This window comes from Salvelinus fontinalis, chromosome 15, assembly GCF_029448725.1.
Source record: "Salvelinus fontinalis isolate EN_2023a chromosome 15, ASM2944872v1, whole genome shotgun sequence".
NCBI classification, from domain to species: Eukaryota; Metazoa; Chordata; class Actinopteri; order Salmoniformes; family Salmonidae; genus Salvelinus; species Salvelinus fontinalis.
The window spans coordinates 20,271,765-20,293,054 of record NC_074679.1 but is presented as its reverse complement, the minus strand read 5'-3'; positions in this window follow the sequence as shown (position 1 = coordinate 20,293,054).

The following is a 21,290-nucleotide window of genomic DNA, read 5'->3' as shown; positions in this document are numbered from 1 at the left end:
ACCCTGGTCGTGGTCAAAAGAGTAACTCTGTGGATTAACACAGATATGACTCTGGCTGTGGTCAAAGCAGTAACTCTGTGGATTAGCACAGATATGACCCTGGCTGTGGTCAAAGCAGTAACTCTGTGGATTAGCACAGATATGACCCTGGCTGTGGTCAAAGCAGTAACTTTGTGGATTAGCACAGATATGACTCTGGCTGTTGTCAAAGCAGTAACTCTGTGGATTAGCACAGATATGACTCTGGCTGTGGTCAACGCAGTAACTCTGTCGATTAACACAGATATGACTTTGGCTGTTATCAAAGTATTAACTGAAGAGAAGAGAACCCTCTAGACCATGACTGTAATAGCAAAGTAGGTCCTCTCTTCTCTAGTTTGCTGATGGGACACACAGTAATCTACCGTTAATTAACATAAACACATTTAGCATCTCCTGGCTTCCGCACATGATGCCACTGATGCTGACCTTTCGAACATCTACCTTTTAAAAAGTCTAATAAATACATGCAATATAGCCTACACCTTCCATTAATCCATTATTTATTTTAGACTGGTCTAAAGAAGCATGATATGAAGAAAAGTAGTCTATTTCAGAAGAACAGAATAGACTACTATGAGTTGTCCTTATGTTAGATCTGGCTTTGCCAAATGGCTGTTGGCTACACTAGTTAATTTAGCGGACAAGATTTGCTTAGAATTATTTTATAGTATGAAGAATACAATTGAACGTAGCTGAATAAAATAGAATGGATATTTTCTCCAAACGATATGCGGCTATTCTGTGTTGAGCGGTAACAAAGAAATACAGTACCAGTCAAAAAATTTAGAACACCTACTCATTCAAGGGGTTTTCTTTATTTGTACAATTTTCTACATTGTTGAACAATAGTGAAGACATCAAAACTATGAAATAACACATATGGAATCATGTTGTAAACAAAAATAATGTTAAACAAATCAAAATATATATTATATTTGAGATTCTTTGCCTTGATGACAGCTTTGCACACTCTTGGCATTCTCTCAACCAGCTTCATGAGGTAGTCACCTGGAATGCATTTCAATTAACAAGTACACCTTGTTCAAAGTTCAATTGTGGAATTTCTTTCCTTCTTAATGTGTTTGAGACAACCAGTTGTTTTGTGACAAGGTAGAGGTGGTATACAGAAGATAGCCCTATTTGGCAAAATACCAAGTCCATATTATGGCAAGAACAGCTCAAATAGGCAAAGAGAAACAACAGTCCATCATTACTTTCAGCGATGAAGGTCAGTCAATACGGAACATTTCAAGAAATGTGAACGTTTCTTCAAGTGCAGTCGCAAAAACCATCAAGCACTATGAAACTGTCTCCCATGAGGACCGCCACAGGGAAGACCCAAAGTTACCTCTGCTGCCGAGGATACAATCATTAGAGTTAACTGTACCCCACATTGCAGCCCAAATAAATGCTTCAAAGAGGTCAAGTAACAGACACATCACAACATGTGTTGGGGGTGGGGGGGTACTGTCACGCCTGCTCCCCCTCTCTGGCGCTCGAGGGCACCAGGCTGCCCATCATTACGCACACCTGTCACCATCGTTACGTGCATCAGTGCTTCATTGGATTCACCTGGTCTTCACTTTGTTGATTGCCCCCTATATATATGTCTGTTCCTCAGTTTGATCCCGGTGTCAGCATTAATGTTGTTTTGTTTCCCCTGTCCAGACGCTGTCCGTGTTTTCTTTCATGTCCATTATTTATTAAATGTTCACTCCCAATACTTGCTTCTCGTCTCCCAGCGTCGGTCGTTACAAAAACATATAGGCCTTTGGGCTAGGCTACATGAGGTGTGCGACTATGATTCGAAAAGGCGCAAAACAAGAGGCATTGTTTCTTATGCTGGGCATCATTTACAAATGATAATATATAATTCACAAGTGATAGGCTTAAACTGTCACCCATCAGACTATTCTTGATTTAATCTTATCTTTACATATACTAAATAATATATGTGTGACATTTGTTTTGATTTAGAATGGACCATTATCATGCACCTTGTAACGGTGGTCCTCCTTCTCTTCGGTCGAAAAGGAGGAGTATTGATCGAACCAAGGCGCAGTGGAGTTTGAACACATATTTATTAACGAAAAAACACGAACTTGAATAAACTAACAAAACAACAAACGGTGTAGACAGACCTAGACGACGAACTTACATGAAACAAGAAGAACGCACGAATAGAGAAAACAGGCTACACAAAAACAACGATGAACAAAACAAACCGAAAACAGTCCCGTGTGGCGCAACTACATACACAAACACAGGAGACAATCACCCACAACGAACACTGTGACAACGCCTTACCTAAATATGACTCTTAATTAGAGGAACGCCAAACACCTGCCTCTAATTAAGAGCCATACCAGGCAACCCAAAACCAACACAGAAACAGAAAACATAGAATGCCCACCCAACCTCACGTCCAGACCAACTAACACACATAACAACTAACATAAATAGGTCAGGAACGTGACATTACCCCCCCCATAAGGTGCGAACTCCGGGCGCACCAGCACAAAGTCTAGGGGAGGGTCTGGGTGGGCATCTAACCACGGTGGTGGCTCAGGCTCCGGGCGAGGTCCCCACCCCACCATAATCCATCCTAGCTTCCATCTCCCTCTAAGAATGTCCACCCTCCTTTTACCCCCACAAAATCTTCTTAGTAACATCACTAATAGGGACAGCACCGGGACAGAGAGATAGATCAAGACAGAGGGATAGATAAGAATATAGAGGGAGATCAAGATAGAGAGGGAGATAATGATAGAGGGGCAACTCCGGACTGAAAGGCAGCTCCGGACAGAGAGACAGCTCTGGACTGAGGGGCAGTTCTGGGTAAATAGCCGTTTCTGGCTGAAGGGCAGCTCATGGCTGACTGACGGCTCTCGACGCTCATGGCTGGCTGACGGCTCTCAACGCTCATGGCTGGCTGACGGCTCTCGACGCTCATGGCTGGCTGACGGCTCTCGACGCTCATGGCAGGCTGACGGCTCTCGACGCTCATGGCAGGCTGACGGCTCTCGACGCTCATGGCAGGCTGACGGCTCTCGACGCTCATGGCAGGCTGACGGCTCTCGACGCTCATGGCTCTCTGACGGCTCTGGCTGCTCATGGCTCGCTGGCGGCTCTGGCAGATCCTGTCTGGTTGGCGGCTCTGGCAGATCCTGTCTGGTTGGCGGCTCTGGCAGATCCTGTCTGGTTAGCGGCTCTGGCAGATCCTGTCTGGTTGGCGGCTCTGGCGGATCCTGTCTGACGGGCGGCTCTAGCGGCTCCTGTCTGGCGGGCGGCTCTAGCGGCTCCTGTCTGGCGGACGGCTCTGTAGGCTCATGGCAGACGGGCGGCTTTGCAGGCTCATGGCAGACGGGCGGCTTTGCAGGCTCAATGCAGACGGATGGCTCAGACGGCGCTGGGGAGACGGATGGCTCAGATGGCGCTGGGGGGACGGATGGCTCAGATGGCGCTGGGGAGACGGATGGCTCAGATGGCGCTGGGGAGACGGATGGCTCTGGCCGGATAAGGTGCACTGTAGACCTGGTGCGTGGTGCCGGAACTGGAGGCCCCGGGCTAAGGATACGCACCTTCCTACTAGTGCGGGGAGCAGGGACAGGGCACACTGTACTCTCAAAGCCCACTCTATACCTGGTGCGAGGTACCGGCACTGGTGACACCGGGCTGAGGACAAGCACATCAGGATTAGTAGGGGGAGAAGATACAGTGTGTACAGGGCTCTGGAGACGCACAGGAGGCTTAGTGCGTGGTGCCGGAACTGGAGGCACCGAACTGGATACACGCACTACAGGGAGAGTGCGTGGAGGAGGAACAGGGCTCAGGAGACGCACTGGTAGCCTAGTGCGTAGTGTAGGCACTGTAGGTACTAGGCTGGGGCGGGGAGGTGGCGCCGGAAATACCGGACCGTGGAGTCTTACTGGCACTCTTAAGCATTGAGCCTGCCCAACCTTACCTGTTTGAATGCTCCCGGTCGCCCGACCAGTGCGGGGAGGTGGAATAACCCGCACCGGCCTATGTTGGCGAACCGGGGAAACCATGCGTAAGGCAGGTGCCATGTATGCCGGCCCGAGGAGACGCACTGGAGACCAGACGCGTTGAGCCGGCCTCATGACACCTGGCTCAATACCCAATCTAGCCCTACCAGTGCGGGGAGGTGGAATAACCCGCACTGGGCTATGCACTCGTACAGGAGACACCCTGCGCTCTACTGCGTAACACGGCGCCTGCCCGTACTCCCGCTCTCCACGGTAAGCCTGGGAAGTGGGCGCAGGTCTCCTACCTGCCCTTGGCCCACTACCTCTTATCCCCCCCCCCAAGAAATTTTTGGGTGTTACTCACGGGCTTTTTGGGCTTCCGTGCCAGACGCGTTCCCTCATAACTCCGGTTCCTCTCTCCGGTAGCCTCCGCTCTCCTCAGTGCCTCCAGCTGTTCCCATGGGAGGCGATCCCTACCAGCCAGGATCTCCTCCCATGTATAGCAACCTTTTCCGTCCAATATATCGTCCCAAGTCCATTCCTCCTTCTTTTCCTGTCCCTTACTCCGTTTACTCCGCTGCTTGGCTCTGGTATGGTGGGTGATTCTGTAACGGCGGTCCTCCTTCTCTTCGGTCGAAAAGGAGGAGTATTGATCGAACCAAGGCGCAGTGGAGTTTGAACACATATTTATTAACGAAAAAACACGAACTTGAATAAACTAACAAAACAACAAACGGTGTAGACAGACCTAGACGACGAACTTACATGAAACAAGAAGAACGCACGAATAGAGAAAACCGGCTACACAAAAACAACGATGAACAAAACAAACCGAAAACAGTCCCGTGTGGTGCAACGACATACACAAACACGGAAGACAATCACCCACAACGAACACTGTGACAACGCCTACCTAAATATGACTCTTAATTAGAGGAACGCCAAACACCTGCCTCTAATTAAGAGCCATACCAGGCAACCCAAAACCAACACAGAAACAGAAAACATAGAATGCCCACCCAACCTCACGTCCTGACCAACTAACACACATAACAACTAACATAAATAGGTCAGGAACGTGACACACCTGTCTCAAAACAGGGGCAGTGGTAAAAAATAAATGTAATCTATGCATTTCAATAGCTAATTGAGGATGCTTTCCCCGTGGTTTATTTTATGCCAGCCAGGTAGGCTATACTCCTGTTGTAAATATAAGCAATGTGCTTAATATTAGGAAAGTTTAGAAATAAACATAGTAGGCCTAGCCTATAGAAAGCTGGTTCTCCTCTTTTCAGTAGAGGCCATCACTCTGTTTTCTCGCACAATTGCATAGCCTATTGTGCGTTGCGCAACATGAGTTGTGCTCTCATGTGCTCTCAAGAAGTACACGCATTTGCATTGATGTCAGAGAGATTAGAGGAACAATAGAGTGCTGAGTACCAGGGAGTTATCAAGTTTGGTAGGCTAGTAATGACCATCAGCAGCATCAGAGCTTGGAGAAGTCTAATTACCGTGACTAAACGGTCACGTGGAATTTGACTGCCTTCATGATTCGTGACCGGAGGTGTGCCGGTAATACGGTCACCGCAACAGCCCTACACACACACACCCCTGTGTGTTGGTGGCTCTGGCTGAAGGTGAGCAGGGCTTGTAGAAGGCTTCTCCACCAACAGATGGAGCAGCTGAAACCATCTGCCAGTGAAGCAACTGAACAGCCAATGATGCATTGCAAAGTGATTCAGCTCAAGGATCTGCAGAAAGTAGTTAGTGATAATGGTATCTGTGCCGAGACAACACTCCTTAGATATGATCTATCGCCTCGACACATGCACGCATGCACTGACTCACACACAGGCACACACACACACACAAACACATTCTTCGCTTTTGCATAGCGTCATTGGCCCGCTGGATAATAAGTTCATACCAAATCAATCACAGATAGCTTTTTTTATTAACAACTTCAAAGTTATCTACTCTTCCCACATGACTGTCTCCCTCACACTGTAAGAAAAAGGAAATAGGTGAAAAAGCGAGAGGGGAGGAAGAGAGGGTGAGAGAGAGGGGAGGAAGAGAAAGCGAGAGAGGGGGGAGGAAGAGAGAGCGAGAAAGAGAGGCTGTGAGGGTTAGTCATATGATAACAAAGCTGTGAGGGTTTGTCATATGATCACAAAGCTGTGAGGGTTTGTCATATGATAACAAAGCTGTGAGGGTTTGTCATATGATCACAAAGCTGTGAGGGTTTGTCATATGATAACAAAGCTGCGAGGGTTTGTCATGTGATCACAAAGCTGTGAGGGTTTGCCATATGATCACAAAGCTGTGAGGGTTAGTCATATGATAACAAAGCTGTGAGGGTTAGTCATATGATAACAAAGCTTTGAGGGTTTGTAATTTGATCACAAAGCTGTGAGGGTTTGTCATATGATCACAAAGCTGCGAGGGTTTGTCATATAATCACAAAGCTGCGAGGGTTTGTCATATGATCACAAAGCTGTGAGGGTTTGCCATATGATCACAAAGCTGTGAGGGTTTGTCATGTGATCACAAAGCTGTGAGGGTTTGTCATATGATCACAAAGCTGTGAGGGTTTGTCATGGGATCACAAAGCTGTGAGGGTTTGCCATATGATCACAAAGCTGTGAGGGTTTGCCATATGATCACAAAGCTGTGAGGGTTTGTCATATGATCACAAAGCTGTGAGTGTTTGTCATGTTATCACAAGGCTGTGAGGGTTTGTCATGTGATCACAAAGCTGTGAGAGTTTGACATGTGATCACAAAGCTGTGACAGTTTATCTGTGATCACAAAGCTGTGAGGGTTTGTCTGTGATCACAAAGCTGTGACGGTTTGTCATGTGTTCACAAAGCTGTGACGGATTGTCATGTGATCACACTCATTTGACTTCAACTGATCTCTATACACCGGCCACTCAAAGACATAATTATATCTTGTATGGCTTTCAGATTCCTCTCTCTCTTGCTCTCTCGCTCTCTCCCCTCTCTTTCTCTCTGTCTCTCTCACTCTCCCTTCTCTTTCTCTCTCTAAAACTTTTTCTCTACCACTCTCTTCGACTCTCTCTCTGTCTCAGCTAGAGAGTTCTCTTCTATCTCTCCTCTCCTCCACAGTACAGTAGCTACTGTCAGGATCATCTGCTTAGTGTGTGTGTGTGTGTGTGTGTGTGTGTGTGTGTGTGTGTGTGTGTGTGTGTGTGTGTGTGTGTGTGTGTGTGTGTGTGTGTGTGTGTGTGTGTGTGTGTGTGTGTGTGTGTGTGTGTGTGTGTGTGTGTGTGTGTGTGTGTGTGTGTGTGTGTGTGTGTGTGTGTGTGTGTGTGTGTGTGTGTGTGTGTGTGTGTGATGGCTCTTTTCCTCTGTCTCAGTAAGTGATGACAATTTTCTGTTGTACACATCAGAACACACATGACTAGATACAATTGTATCTACATTACCCTAAAACACAAAAAAAGGTATTCACTTTAGGTTTGGTTGTAATAATACAAATCTGTTATATTATAAGATGGATGTTATTGACAATAGTAGAATCTGTTTAGTACGCTTTTAACAAAGAAAATTAAGCTTCCATATGAAGTTTTATTTGTTGCCATCGTGTCACAATATCACGCACGTAAAGCACATCATGATATTATATTGGTGTCAAGCCCATATTACAGTATTGAGAACAGTAGCAGCCTTGTAGATGTAACTGTGCTATGGACGGTCTACCACAGTAGCAGCCTTGTAGATGTAACAGTGCTATGGACGGTCTACCACAGTAGCAGCCTTGTAGATGTAACAGTGCTATGGACGGTCTACCACAGTAGCAGCCTTGTAGATGTAACTGTGCTATGGACGGTCTACCACAGTAGCAGCCTTGTAGATGTAACAGTGCTATGGACGGTCTACCACAGTAGCAGCCTTGTAGATGTAACTGTGCTATGGACGGTCTACCACAGAAGCAGCCTTGTAGATTTAACTGTGCTATGGACGGTCTACCACAGTAGCAGCCTTGTAGATTTAACTGTGCTATGGATGGTCTACCACAGTAGCAGCCTTGTAGATGTAACTGTGCTATGGACGGTCTACCACAGTAGCAGCCTTGTAGATGTAACAGTGCTATGGACGGTCTACCACAGTAGCAGCCTTGTAGATTTAACTGTGCTATGGATAGTCTAGAACAGTAGCAGCCTTGTAGATTTAACTGTGCTATGAACGGTCTACCACAGTAGCAGCCTTGTAGATTTAACTGTGCTATGGACGGTCTACCACAGTAGCAGCCTTGTAGATTTAACTGTGCTATGGACGGTCTAGAACAGTAGCAGCCTTGTAGATTTAACTGTCCTATGGACAGTCTAGAACAGTAGCAGCCTTGTAGATTTAACTGTGCTATGGATAGTCTAGAACAGTAGCAGCCTTGTAGATTTAACTGTGCTATGAACGGTCTACCACAGTAGCAGCCTTGTAGATTTAACTGTGCTATGGACGGTCTACCACAGTAGCAGCCTTGTAGATGTAACTGTGCTATGGGCGGTCTACCACAGTAGCAGCCTTATAGATGTAACTGTGCTATGGACGGTCTACCACAGTATCAGCCTTGTAGATGTAACTGTGCTATGGACGGTCTACCACAGTAGCAGCCTTGTAGATGTAACTGTGCTATGGACGGTCTAGAACAGTAGCAGCCTTGTAGATGTAACAGTGCTATGGACGGTCTACCACAGTAGCAGCCTTGTAGATTTAACTGTGCTATGGACGGTCTACCACACTAGCAGCCTTGTAGATTTAACTGTGCTATTGACAGTCTAGAACAGTAGCAGCCTTGTAGATTTAACTGTGCTATTGACAGTCTAGAACAGTAGCAGCCTTGTAGATTTAACTGTGCTATGGACGGTCTACCACAGTAGCAGCCTTGTAGATTTAACTGTGCTATGGACGGTCTACCACAGTAGCAGCCTTGTAGATTTAACTGTGCTATGGACGGTCTAGAACAGTAGCAGCCTTGTAGATTTAACTGTTCTACTGTTCTATCTATTTCTAGAACAGTAGCAACCCGGGCCTAAAGTTAACTTTTTGGTCCACCAGCTACTGTGGCAGGTGGATGAAAAAATCTACAAGCCACTCAGATTTTTTACCAGACAAAATATTTTTTTGCCATAATTAAGTAAAAAAATAACAAACTTTTCACTATTTTTATTCGCAAATTTATTCAAATCAAAGTTTATTTGTCACGTGCGCCGAATACAACAGGTTTAGACCTTACAGTGAAATGCTTACTTACAGGCTCTAACCAATAGTGCAAAAAAAGGTATTAGGTGAACAATAGGTAAGTAAAGAAATAAAAACAACAGTAAAAAGACAGTGAAAAATAACAGTAGCGAGGCTATAAAAGTAGCGAGGCTAAATACAGGCACTGGTTAGTCAGGCTGATTGAGGTAGTATGTACATGTAGATATGGTTAAAGTGACTATGCATATATGATAAACAGAGAGTAGCAGTAGCGTAAAAGAGGGGTTGGCAGGTGGTGGTTGGCGTGACACATTGCAGATTTTATTTAATTTTTTATTTCTCCTTTATTTAACCAGGTAAGCTAGTAGAGAACAAGTTCTCATTTGCAACTGCGACCTGGCCAAGATAAAGCAAAGCAGTTCGACACATTCAACAACACCGAGTCACACATGGAATAAACAAACATGCAGTCAATAATACAGTAGAAAAAGAGAAAACGAAAGTCTATTTACAGTGAGTGCAAATGAGGTAAGATATTACAATATAGCAATTAACCACTGGAATGGTAGATGTGCAGAAGATGAATAAGCATGTAGAGATACTGGGGTGCAAAGGAGCAAGATAAATAAATAAATACAGTATGGGGATGAGGTAGTTGGATGGGCTGTTTACAGATTGGCTATGTACAGGTGCAGCGATCTGTAAGCTGCTCTGACAGCTAGTGCTTAAAGCTAGTGAGGGAGATATGAGTCTCCAGCTTCAGTGATTTTTGCAGTTTGTTCCAGTCATTGGCAGCAGAGAACTGGAAGGAAAGGCGGCCAAGCGATGAATTGGCTTTGTGACCAGTGAGATATACCTGCTGGAGCGCGTGCTACAAGTGGGTGCTGCTATGGTGACCAGTGAGCTGAGATAAGGCGGGGCTTTACCTAGCAGAGACTTGTAGATGACCTGGAGCCAGTGGGTTTGGCGACGAGAGTGACGCGAGGGCCAGCCAACGAGAGCATACAGGTCGCAGTGGTGGGTAGTATATGGGGCTTTGGTAACAAAACAGATGGCACTGTGATAGACTGCATCCAATTTGTTGAGTAGAGTGTTGGAGGCTATTTTATAAATGACATCGCCAAAGTCAAGGATCAGTAGGATGGTCAGTTTTACGAGGGTATGTTTAGCAGCATGAGTAAAGGAGGCTTTGTTGTGAAATAGGAAGCTGACTCCAGTTTTAATTTTGGGTTGGAGATGCTTAATGTGAGTCTGGAAGGAGAGTTTACAGTCTAACCAGACACCTAGGTATTTGTAGTTATCCACATATTCTAAGTCCGAGCCGTCCAGAGTAGTGATGCTGGACGGCGGGCAGGTGCAGGCAGTGATCGGTTGAAGAGCATGCATTTAGTTTTACTTGCATTTAAGAGCAGTTGGAGGCCACGGAAGGAGAGTTGTATGGCATTGAAGTTTGTCTGGAGGTTAGTTAACACAGTGTCCAATGAAGGGCCAGAAGTATACAGAATGGTGTCGTCTGCATAGAGGTGGATCAGAGAATCACCAGCAGCAAGAGCGACATCATTGATGTATACAGAGAAGAGAGTCAGCCCGAGAATTGAACTCTTTGGCACCCCCATAGAGACTGCCAGAGGTCTGGACAACAGGCCCTCCGATTTGACACACTGAACTCTATCAGAGAAGTAGTTGGTAAACCAGGCGAAGCAATCATTTGAGAAACCAAGGCTGTTGAGTCTGCCAATAAGAATGTGGTGATTGACAGAGTCGAAAGCCTTCGCCAAGTCGATGAATACGGCTGCACAGTAATGTCTCTTATCGATGGCGGTTATGATATCATTTAGAACGTTTAGCGTGGCTGAGGTGCACCCATGATCAGCTCTGAAACCAGATTGCATAGCGGAGAAGGTATGGTGAGATTCGAAATGGTCGGTAATCTGTTGGCTTTCGAAGACCTTAGAAAGGCAGGGTAGGATAGATATAGGTCTGTAACAGTTTGGGTCTAGAGCAGGGGTGTCAAACATACGGCCCGCGGGCCGGAACCGGCCCCCAAGGAGGTTCGATCAGGCCCGCAGGATAATTTGAAAGTGGAAAAAATGCATAAAAGACATGGAATTAATATTTTTAATTCGCTGCAATTCATGGATTATCCGCTAAGGGGCGCACTCTTTCCATCAGAGTAGAAGACAAGCCGCATCACTGAGACAGACTGAAAACAGCAGACGGTATCAATGCGCCATCTGCTGCTTGTTACGACGTTGTTAATACCTTGGTCTCTACCTCTCCGCTACACCCTCATTAGCCAAAATGTCGTTATCCAAACGGAGAAAAGTAGATAAGGAGTGTAGAATTTTCAAAGAAAAATGGACCACGTCCTATTTATTTACAGAGATGCACGGAAAACCTTCGTGCTTGGTGTGTTTGCAACAAGTTTCGGTATTGAAGGAATATAATATTCGACGCCACTACGAGACTCATCACAGCGAAAAATATGACGGCTTGCAAGGACAACTGAGAAGAGATAAGATTAACAAATTGCTGGCGGGTCTGAGGAAACAGCAGTCAACTTTCATCCAGAGCCGAGAAGTCAGAGAAGCAGCGGTAAAAAGCCAGCTACCTAATTGCTAGCGAAATAGCATTAGCATCGAAGCCGTTTTCCGACGGTGACTTTGTTAAACGATGCATGATGAAGGCGGCTGAACTTGTATGTCCCGAGAAGCGACAAGCTTTTGCCAATATTAGCCTGACGAGGAATACTATAGCAGAGAGGATTTCGGAACTATCGGCAGATTTAGACAGTCAATTGAAACAGAGAGTCAAGTCATTTATTGCATTTTCCGTGGCAATTGACGAGAGCACTGACATCACAGACGTGGCCCAACTGGCCATATTTATTCGAGGAGTTGATGAGACATTGACTGTTACTGAAGAGTTTCTTGAGTTGGTGCCAATGATGGACACCACAACAGCCGAGGACATTTTCGGCTCTGTCGTTGCTGCATTGGACAGAGTTGGAGTGGACTGGTCCCGCGCTGTCAGCCTGGCTACAGACGGCGCGCCATCCATGGTCGGAAAGAAAGCAGGTGTCGCGACAAAGTTCAAAGACAAAGTACAAGCCCTTAATGGAGGAGATCGTTTCTGGACATTTCACTGTATTTTGCACCAGGAGGCATTGTGTTGCAAGTCGCTGAAAATGGACCACGTCATGGAGGTGGTTGTTCGCACTGTAAATTTCATCCGGTCCAGAGGTCTGAACCATCGTCAGTTTGACAAACTTCTCAGCGACAGCAACATTACCCACAGCCTGCCATACCACACTGAAGTGAGATGGTTAAGCCGAGGCGCTGTGCTGAGGCATTTCTTTGATCTACGAGGGGAAATCGGACAGTTCATGGAGAAAAAAGGAAAACCGGTGTTGGAATTACAATCTCAGGAATGGCTACGGGACCTTGCATTCTTGGTTGATATTACTGAACACTTGAACAATCTGAACAAAATGTTGCAAGGCCGCAAAAAAGTTGTCACACAGTTTTCTGACAACATACATGCATTTAAGTTGAAGCTGACTTTGTGGGAGATGCAACTGGCAAATGGCAGCCCTGCTCATTTCCCCTGTCTGAGAGATGTGTGTGTGACCAGACCTGATGCGGACATGAAACGGTACAAAGACAAAATTGCAGGACTACTGCGGGAGTTTGAGAAACGTTTTCAGGTATTTGGTGAACTTGAGACAGAATTTTCAGTTTTTCGCTCACCTTTCACAGTTAAAGCTTCTGATCTGCCGGTCGAAATTCAGCTAGAGATAATTGATTTGCAGTGTGACGCAGATTTGAAGGGCAAATTTGCCTCTGTAGGTCTGGACAGATTTTATCAGTATCTACTACCAGGGTACCCCAAATTAACAGCCCTGGCTGCTAAAATTTTGTGCATGTTTGGGACAACCTACCTTTGTGAACAAATTTTCTCAGTGATGAATATCAATAAAACAAAAATGCGTTCAAGGCTCACAAACAAGCACTTAAATGACATTCTGAAAGTGACAGCTAGTCAGGACATGACACCTGGTGTTGATGCACTTGTACAGGCCAAAAGATGCCAAGTTTCAGGAACAAATACAAGTCCAGACTAGACTAACACCTTTAAAATGCTGCCTTAGATACTGTTTGCATTGAAAGAATACAGCTCTGTGAAGATGAATCCTTACTGTGGTGATTTAAAAAATGTGCACTTTAATGTTAGTCAGCAGCTTCAAAACAAAAGTTGTGTGATGGAATTCTACTGTTCATACAACTCCATAAATTTTCAGTATGTATTGTATGTGTATGTATGTTTCATGTATGAAGTTTACAGATTTACAGGACAGGCGAACACTTTCTTCATTACACATTTAAAATCACTCTCCTTAGTTTGTAAGGTGTACGCAGGGATTACATTTAGATTTTATATGCGTATGTGTAAGTGGTTTAAAAATTCCTTTCTTTAAAAGTCTCATTTAATCTTAAAGTGCATTACTATATTTTTCAGTACCAATTAAAGTTTTGTGCCTTTGTACAATCAGTGGGATCAGTTGCAATGCATATTTGTGAATGATAAAAGTAAATTGCACATTTGTCTAAGGAAATATGAGGTGTTTCATGAAATGTTTTGTAAAAGGATAGTTAATTAAATTTCAATATTTTCCTAATGTTCTTGTGCTTCTTTACACCAAAACAAAGGAAAGACATGATATTTTGGTTATTTATAGCAGAGTATGGTATAATTTTAATGGTCCGGCCCACTTGACATCTCCCTAGGCCGTATGTGGCCCACGATGCGAAATGAGTTTGACACCCCTGGTCTAGAGTGTCTCCCCCTTTGAAGAGGGGGATGAACGCTGCAGCTTTCCAATCGTTGAGAATCTCAGACGATACGAAAGAGATGTTGAACAGGCTATTGATAGGGGTTGCAACAATTTTGGCAGATAATTTTAGAATGAGAGGGTCCAGATTGTCTAGCCCGGCTGATTTGTAGGGGTCCAGATTTTGCAGCTCTTTCAGAACATCAGCTATCTGGATTTGGGTGAAGGAGAAATCGGGGAAGCTTGGGCGAGTTGCTGTGAGGAGTGCAGGGCTGTTGACCGGGGTATGGGTAGCCAGGTGGAAAGCATGGCCAGCAGTAGAAAGATGCTTATTGAAATTCTAAATTATAGTGGATTTTTCGGTGGTGACAGTGTTTCCTAGCCTAACCAGGCAGTGATGCAACCAGTCCGGATGCTCTCAATGTTGCAGCTGTAGAACCTTTTGAGGTTCTGAGGACCCATGCCAAATCTTTTTAGTTTCCTGAGGGGGAATAGGCTTTGTCGTGCCGTCTTCACGACTGTCTTGGTGCGTTTGGACCATGTTATTTTGTTGGTGATGTGGACACCAAGGAACTTGAAGCTCTCAACCTGCTCCACTATTGCCCTGTTGATGAGAATGGGGGTGTGCTCAGTCCTCCTTTTCCCGTAGTCCACAATCATCTCCTTAGTCTTGGTTACATTGAGGGATAGGTTGTTATTCTGGCACCACCCAGCCAGGTCTCTGACCTCCTCCCTATAGGCTGTCTCGTCATTGTCGGTGATCAGGCCTACCACTGTTGTGTCTTCTGCAAACTTAATGATGATGTTGGAGTCGTGCCTGGCAATGCAGTCGTATGTGAACAGGGAGTACAGGAGGGGACTGAGCACACACCCCTGAGGGGCTCCACTGTTGAGGATCAGCTTGGCAGATGTGTTGCTACCTACCCTCACCACCTGGGGGCGGCCCGTCAGGAAGTCTAGGATCCAGTTGCAGAGGGAGGTGTTTAGTCCCTGGATCCTTAGCTTAGTGATGACCCACTCAGATTTTTCACAAATTTTATTCGCAAATGTAATGCACTGTAGAGCCCTTCAAATTGAACACCCGCTGACGTGGCTTGTGAAATAGACATAATTACACGCCAATACCTAAATCTACCCACATTTGACGGGTGGTGTGTGTTATTTTATGCCCTGGTAGAAGCCTTGTAGAGTTAACTGTAACAGTGTATTGTCTACAACATGACAGACATGTAGAGTAACTGTACCAGTGTATTGTCTACAACATGACAGACATGTAGAGTAACTGTACCAGTGTATTGTCTACAACATAACAGACATGTAGAGTAACTGTACCAGTGTATTGTCTACAACATGACAGACATGTAGAGTTAACTGTACCAGTGTATTGTCTACAACATGACAGACATGTAGAGTTAACTGTACCAGTGTATTGTCTACAACATGACAGACATGTAGAGTAACTGTACCAGTGTATTGTCTACAACATAACAGACATGTAGAGTAACTCTACCAGTGTATTGTCTACAACATGACAGACATGTAGAGTTAACTGTACCAGTGTATTGTCTACAACATAACAGACATGTAGAGTTAACTGTACCAGTGTATTGTCTACAACATGACAGACATGTAGAGTTAACTGTACCAGTGTATTGTCTACAACATAACAGACATGTAGAGTTAACTGTACCAGTGTATTGTCTACAACATGACAGACATGTAGAGTTAACTGTACCAGTGTATTGTCTACAACATGACAGACATGTAGAGTTAACTGTACCAGTGTATTGTCTACAACATGACAGACATGTAGAGTAACTGTACCAGTGTATTGTCTACAACATGACAGACATGTAGAGTTAACTGTACCAGTGTATTGTCTACAACATAACAGACATGTAGAGTTAACTGTACCAGTGTATTGTCTACAACATGACAGACATGTAGAGTTAACTGTACCAGTGTATTGTCTACAACATGACAGACATGTAGAGTTAACTGTACCAGTGTATTGTCTACAACATGACAGACATGTAGAGTTAACTGTACAGTGTATTGTCTACAACATGACAGACATGTAGAGTTAACTGTACCAGTGTATTGTCTACAACATGACAGACATGTAGAGTTAACTGTACAGTGTATTGTCTACAACATGACAGACATGTAGAGGAACTGTACCAGTGTATTGTCTACAACATGACAGACATGTAGAGGAACTGTACCAGTGTATTGTCTACAACATGACAGACATGTAGAGTTAACTGTACAGTGTATTGTCTACAACATGACAGACATGTAGAGTTAACTGTACCAGTGTATTGTCTACAACATAACAGACATGTAGAGTTAACTGTACAGTGTATTGTCTACAACATGACAGACATGTAGAGTTAACTGTACCAGTGTATTGTCTACAACATGACAGACATGTAGAGTTAACTGTACCAGTGTATTGTCTACAACATGACAGACATGTAGAGTAACTGTACCAGTGTATTGTCTACAACATAACTGTAACGGCGTTCCTCTCTCTCTTCATAAGAAGAGGTGGAGTAGTGATCGAGCCAAGGCGCAACGGGTTGTGAATACATGATGATTTATTAAATAAACAAAACAGACAAAGACGAAAACGAACTATACTTGATATAACTAACAAAATAACAAAACGATGTAGACAGACCTGAACAAACGAACTTACAAATACACGAAGCACGCTGACACAGGAACAGACTACATAAACGCACGAACAAACCGAAACATTCCCGTATGGTGTAACATCGACACAGACACAGGAGACAATCACCCACAAACAAACAGTGAGAACACCCTACCTAAATATGACTCTTAATTAGAGGAGAACGCAAAACACCTGCCTCTAATTAAGAGCCATACCAGGCAACCAAAACCAACATAGAAACAGATAACATAGACTGCCCACCCAAAACACATGCCCTGACCTAAACACATACAAAAACAACATAAAACAGGTCAGGACCGTTACAGAACCCCCCCCTCAAGGTGCGAACGCCGGGCGCACCAGCACAAAGTCCAGGGGAGGGTCTGGGTGGGCAGTTGACCACGGTGGTGGCTCCGGCTCTGGACGCTGTCCCCACACCACCATAGTCACTCCCCGTTTCTGTCTTCCCCTCCCAATGACCACCCTAAAACTCACATCCCCTAAATAAACGGCCAGCACCAGGAGAAGGGGCAGCACCGGGACAAAGGGCAGCACCGGGACAAGGGGCAGCACCGGGACAAGGGGCAGCACCGGGACAAGGGGCAGCACCGGGACAAGGGGCAGCACCGGGACAAGGGGCAGCACCGGGACAAGGGGCAGCACCGGGATAAAGACCAGCACCGGGACAAGGGGCAGCACCGGGATAAGGGGCAGCACCGGGACAAGGGGCAGCACCGGGACAAGGGGCAGCACCGGGACAAGGGGCAACACCGGGACAAGGGGCAGGTCCCGGCTGATATACTCTGGCAGATCCTGGCTGAGGGACTCTGGCAGGTCTATGCAGGCTGACGGCTCTCGATGCTCATGGCAGGCTGACGGCTCTCGACGCTCATGGCAGGCTGACGGCTCTCGACGCTCATGGCAGGCTGACGGCTCTCGACGCTCATGGCAGGCTGACGGCTCTCGACGCTCATGGCTCTCTGACGGCTCTGGCTGCTCATGGCTCGCTGGCGGCTCTGGCAGATCCTGTCTGGTTGGCGGCTCTGGCAGATCCTGTCTGGTTGGCGGCTCTGGCAGATCCTGTCTGGTTGGCGGCTCTGGCAGATCCTGTCTGGTTGGCGACTCTGGCAGATCCTGTCTGGCGGACGGCTCTAGCGGCTCCTGTCTGGCGGACGGCTCTAGCGGCTCCTGTCTGGCGGACGGCTCTGTAGGCTCATGGCAGACGGGCGGCTTTGCAGGCTCATGGCAGACGGGCGGCTTTGCAGGCTCATGGCAGACGGATGGCTCAGACGGCGCTGGGGAGACGGATGGCTCAGATGGCGCTGGGGAGACGGATGGCTCAGATGGCGCTGGGGAGACGGATGGCTCAGATGGCGCTGGGGAGACGGATGGCTCTGGCCGGATACGGCGCACTGTAGACCTGGTGCGTGGTGCCGGAACTGGAGGCACCGTGCTAAGGATAAGCACCTTCCTACTAGTGCGGGGAGCAGGGACAGGGCACACTGTACTCTCAAAGCCCACTCTATCCCTGATGCGAGGTACCGGCACTGGTGACACCGGGCTGAGGACAAGCACATCAGGATTAGTAGGGGGAGAAGATACAGTGTGTTCAGGGCTCTGGAGACACACAGGAGGCTTAGTGCGTGGTGCCGGAACTGGAGGCACCGAACTGGATACACGCACTACAGAGAGAGTGCGTGGAGGAGGAACTGGGCTCAGGAGACGCACTGGTAGCCTAGTGCGTAGTATAGGCACTGTAGGTACTAGGCTGGGGCGGGGAGGTGGCGCCGGAAATACGGGACCGTGGAGGCGTACTGGCACTCTTGAGCATTGAGCCTGCCCAACCTTACCTGGTTGAATGCTCCCGGTCGCCCGACCAGTGCGGGGAGGTGGAATAACCCGCACCGGCCTATGTAGGCGAACCGGGGAAACCATGCGTAAAGCCGGTGCCATGTATGCCGGCCCGAGGAGACGCACTGGAGACCAGACGCGTTGAGCCGGCCTCATGACACCTGGCTCAATCCCCAATCTAGCCCTACCAGTGCGGGGATGTGGAATAACCCGCACTGGGCTATGCAATCGTACAGGAGACACCCTGCGCTCTACTGCGTAACACGGCGCCTGCCCGTACTCCCGCTCTCCACGGTAAGCCTGGGAAGTGGGCGCAGGTCTCCTACCTGCCCTTGGCCCACTACCTCTTAGCCACCCCCCAAGAAATTTTTGGGAGTTACTTACGGGCTTTTTGGGCTTCCGTGCCAGACGCGTTCCCTCATAGCTCCGGTTCCTCTCTCCGGTAGCCTCTGCTCTCCTCAGTGCCTCCAGCTGTTCCCATGGGAGGCGATCCCTACCAGCCAGGATCTCCTCCCATGTGTAGCAACCCTTTCCGTCCAATATATCGTCCCATGTCCATTGCTCCTTCCTTTCCTGTCCCTTACTCCAATTACTCCGCTGCTTGGCTCTGGAATGGTGGGTGATTCTGTAACGGCGTTCCTCTCTCTCTTCATAAGAAGAGGTGGAGTAGTGATCGAGCCAAGGCGCAACGGGTTGTGAATACATGATGATTTATTAAATAAACAAAACAGACAAAGACGAAAACGAACTATACTTGATATAACTAACAAAATAACAAAACGATGTAGACAGACCTGAACAAACGAACTTACAAATACACGAAGCACGCTGACACAGGAACAGACTACATAAACGCACGAACAAACCGAAACATTCCCGTATGGTGTAACATCGACACAGACACAGGAGACAATCACCCACAAACAAACAGTGAGAACACCCTACCTAAATATGACTCTTAATTAGAGGAGAACGCAAAACACCTGCCTCTAATTAAGAGCCATACCAGGCAACCAAAACCAACATAGAAACAGATAACATAGACTGCCCACCCAAAACACATGCCCTGACCTAAACACATACAAAAACAACATAAAACAGGTCAGGACCGTTACAATAACAGACATGTAGAGTAACTCTACCAGTGTATTGTCTACAACATGACAGACATGTAGAGTTAACTGTACCAGTGTATTGTCTACAACATGACAGACATGTAGAGTAACTGTACCAGTGTATTGTCTACAACATGACAGACATGTAGAGTTAACTGTACCAGTGTATTGTCTACAACATGACAGACATGTAGAGTTAACTGTACCAGTGTATTGTCTACAACATGACAGACATGTAGAGTAACTGTACCAGTGTATTGTCTACAACATGCCAGACATGTAGAGTAACTGTACCAGTGTATTGTCTACAACATAACAGACATGTAGGGTAACTGTACCAGTGTATTGTCTACAACATAACAGACATGTAGAGTAACTCTACCAGTGTATTGTCTACAACATGACAGACATGTAGAGTAACTGTACCAGTGTATTGTCTACAACATGACAGACATGTAGAGTTAACTGTACCCGTGTATTGTCTACAACATGAAAGACATGTAGAGTTAACTGTACCAGTGTATTGTCTACAACATGACAGACATGTAGAGTAACTGTACCAGTGTATTGTCTACAACATGACAGACATGTAGAGTAACTGTACCAGTGTATTGTCTACAACATGACAGACATGTAGAGTTAACTGTACCAGTGTATTGTCTACAACATGACAGACATGTAGAGTTAACTGTACCAGTGTATTGTCTACAACATGACAGACATGTAGAGTAACTGTACCAGTGTATTGTCTACAACATGACAGACATGTAGAGTTAACTGTACCAGTGTATTGTCTACAACATGACAGACATGTAGAGTAACTGTACCAGTGTATTGTCTACAACATGACAGACATGTAGAGTAACTGTACCAGTGTATTGTCTACAACATGACAGACATGTAGAGTTAACTGTACCAGTGTATTGTCTACAACATGACAGACATGTAGAGTTAACTGTACCAGTGTATTGTCTACAACATGACAGACATGTAGAGTAACTGTACCAGTGTATTGTCTACAACATGACAGACATGTAGAGTAACTGTACCAGTGTATTGTCTACAACATGACAGACATGTAGAGTAACTGTACCAGTGTATTGTCTACAACATGACAGACATGTAGAGTAACTGTACCAGTGTATTGTCTACAACATGACAGACATGTAGAGTAACTGTACCAGTGTATTGTCTACAACATAACAGACATGTAGAGTTAACTGTACCAGTGTATTGTCTACAACATGACAGACATGTAGAGTAACTGTACCAGTGTATTGTCTACAACATGACAGACATGTAGAGTAACTGTACCAGTGTATTGTCTACAACATGACAGACATGTAGAGTAACTGTACCAGTGTATTGTCTACAACATGACAGACATGTAGAGTTAACTGTACCAGTGTATTGTCTACAACATGACAGACATGTAGAGTAACTGTACCAGTGTATTGTCTACAACATGACAGACATGTAGAGTTAACTCTACCAGTGTATTGTCTACAACATGACAGACATGTAGAGTAACTGTACCAGTGTATTGTCTACAACATGACAGAC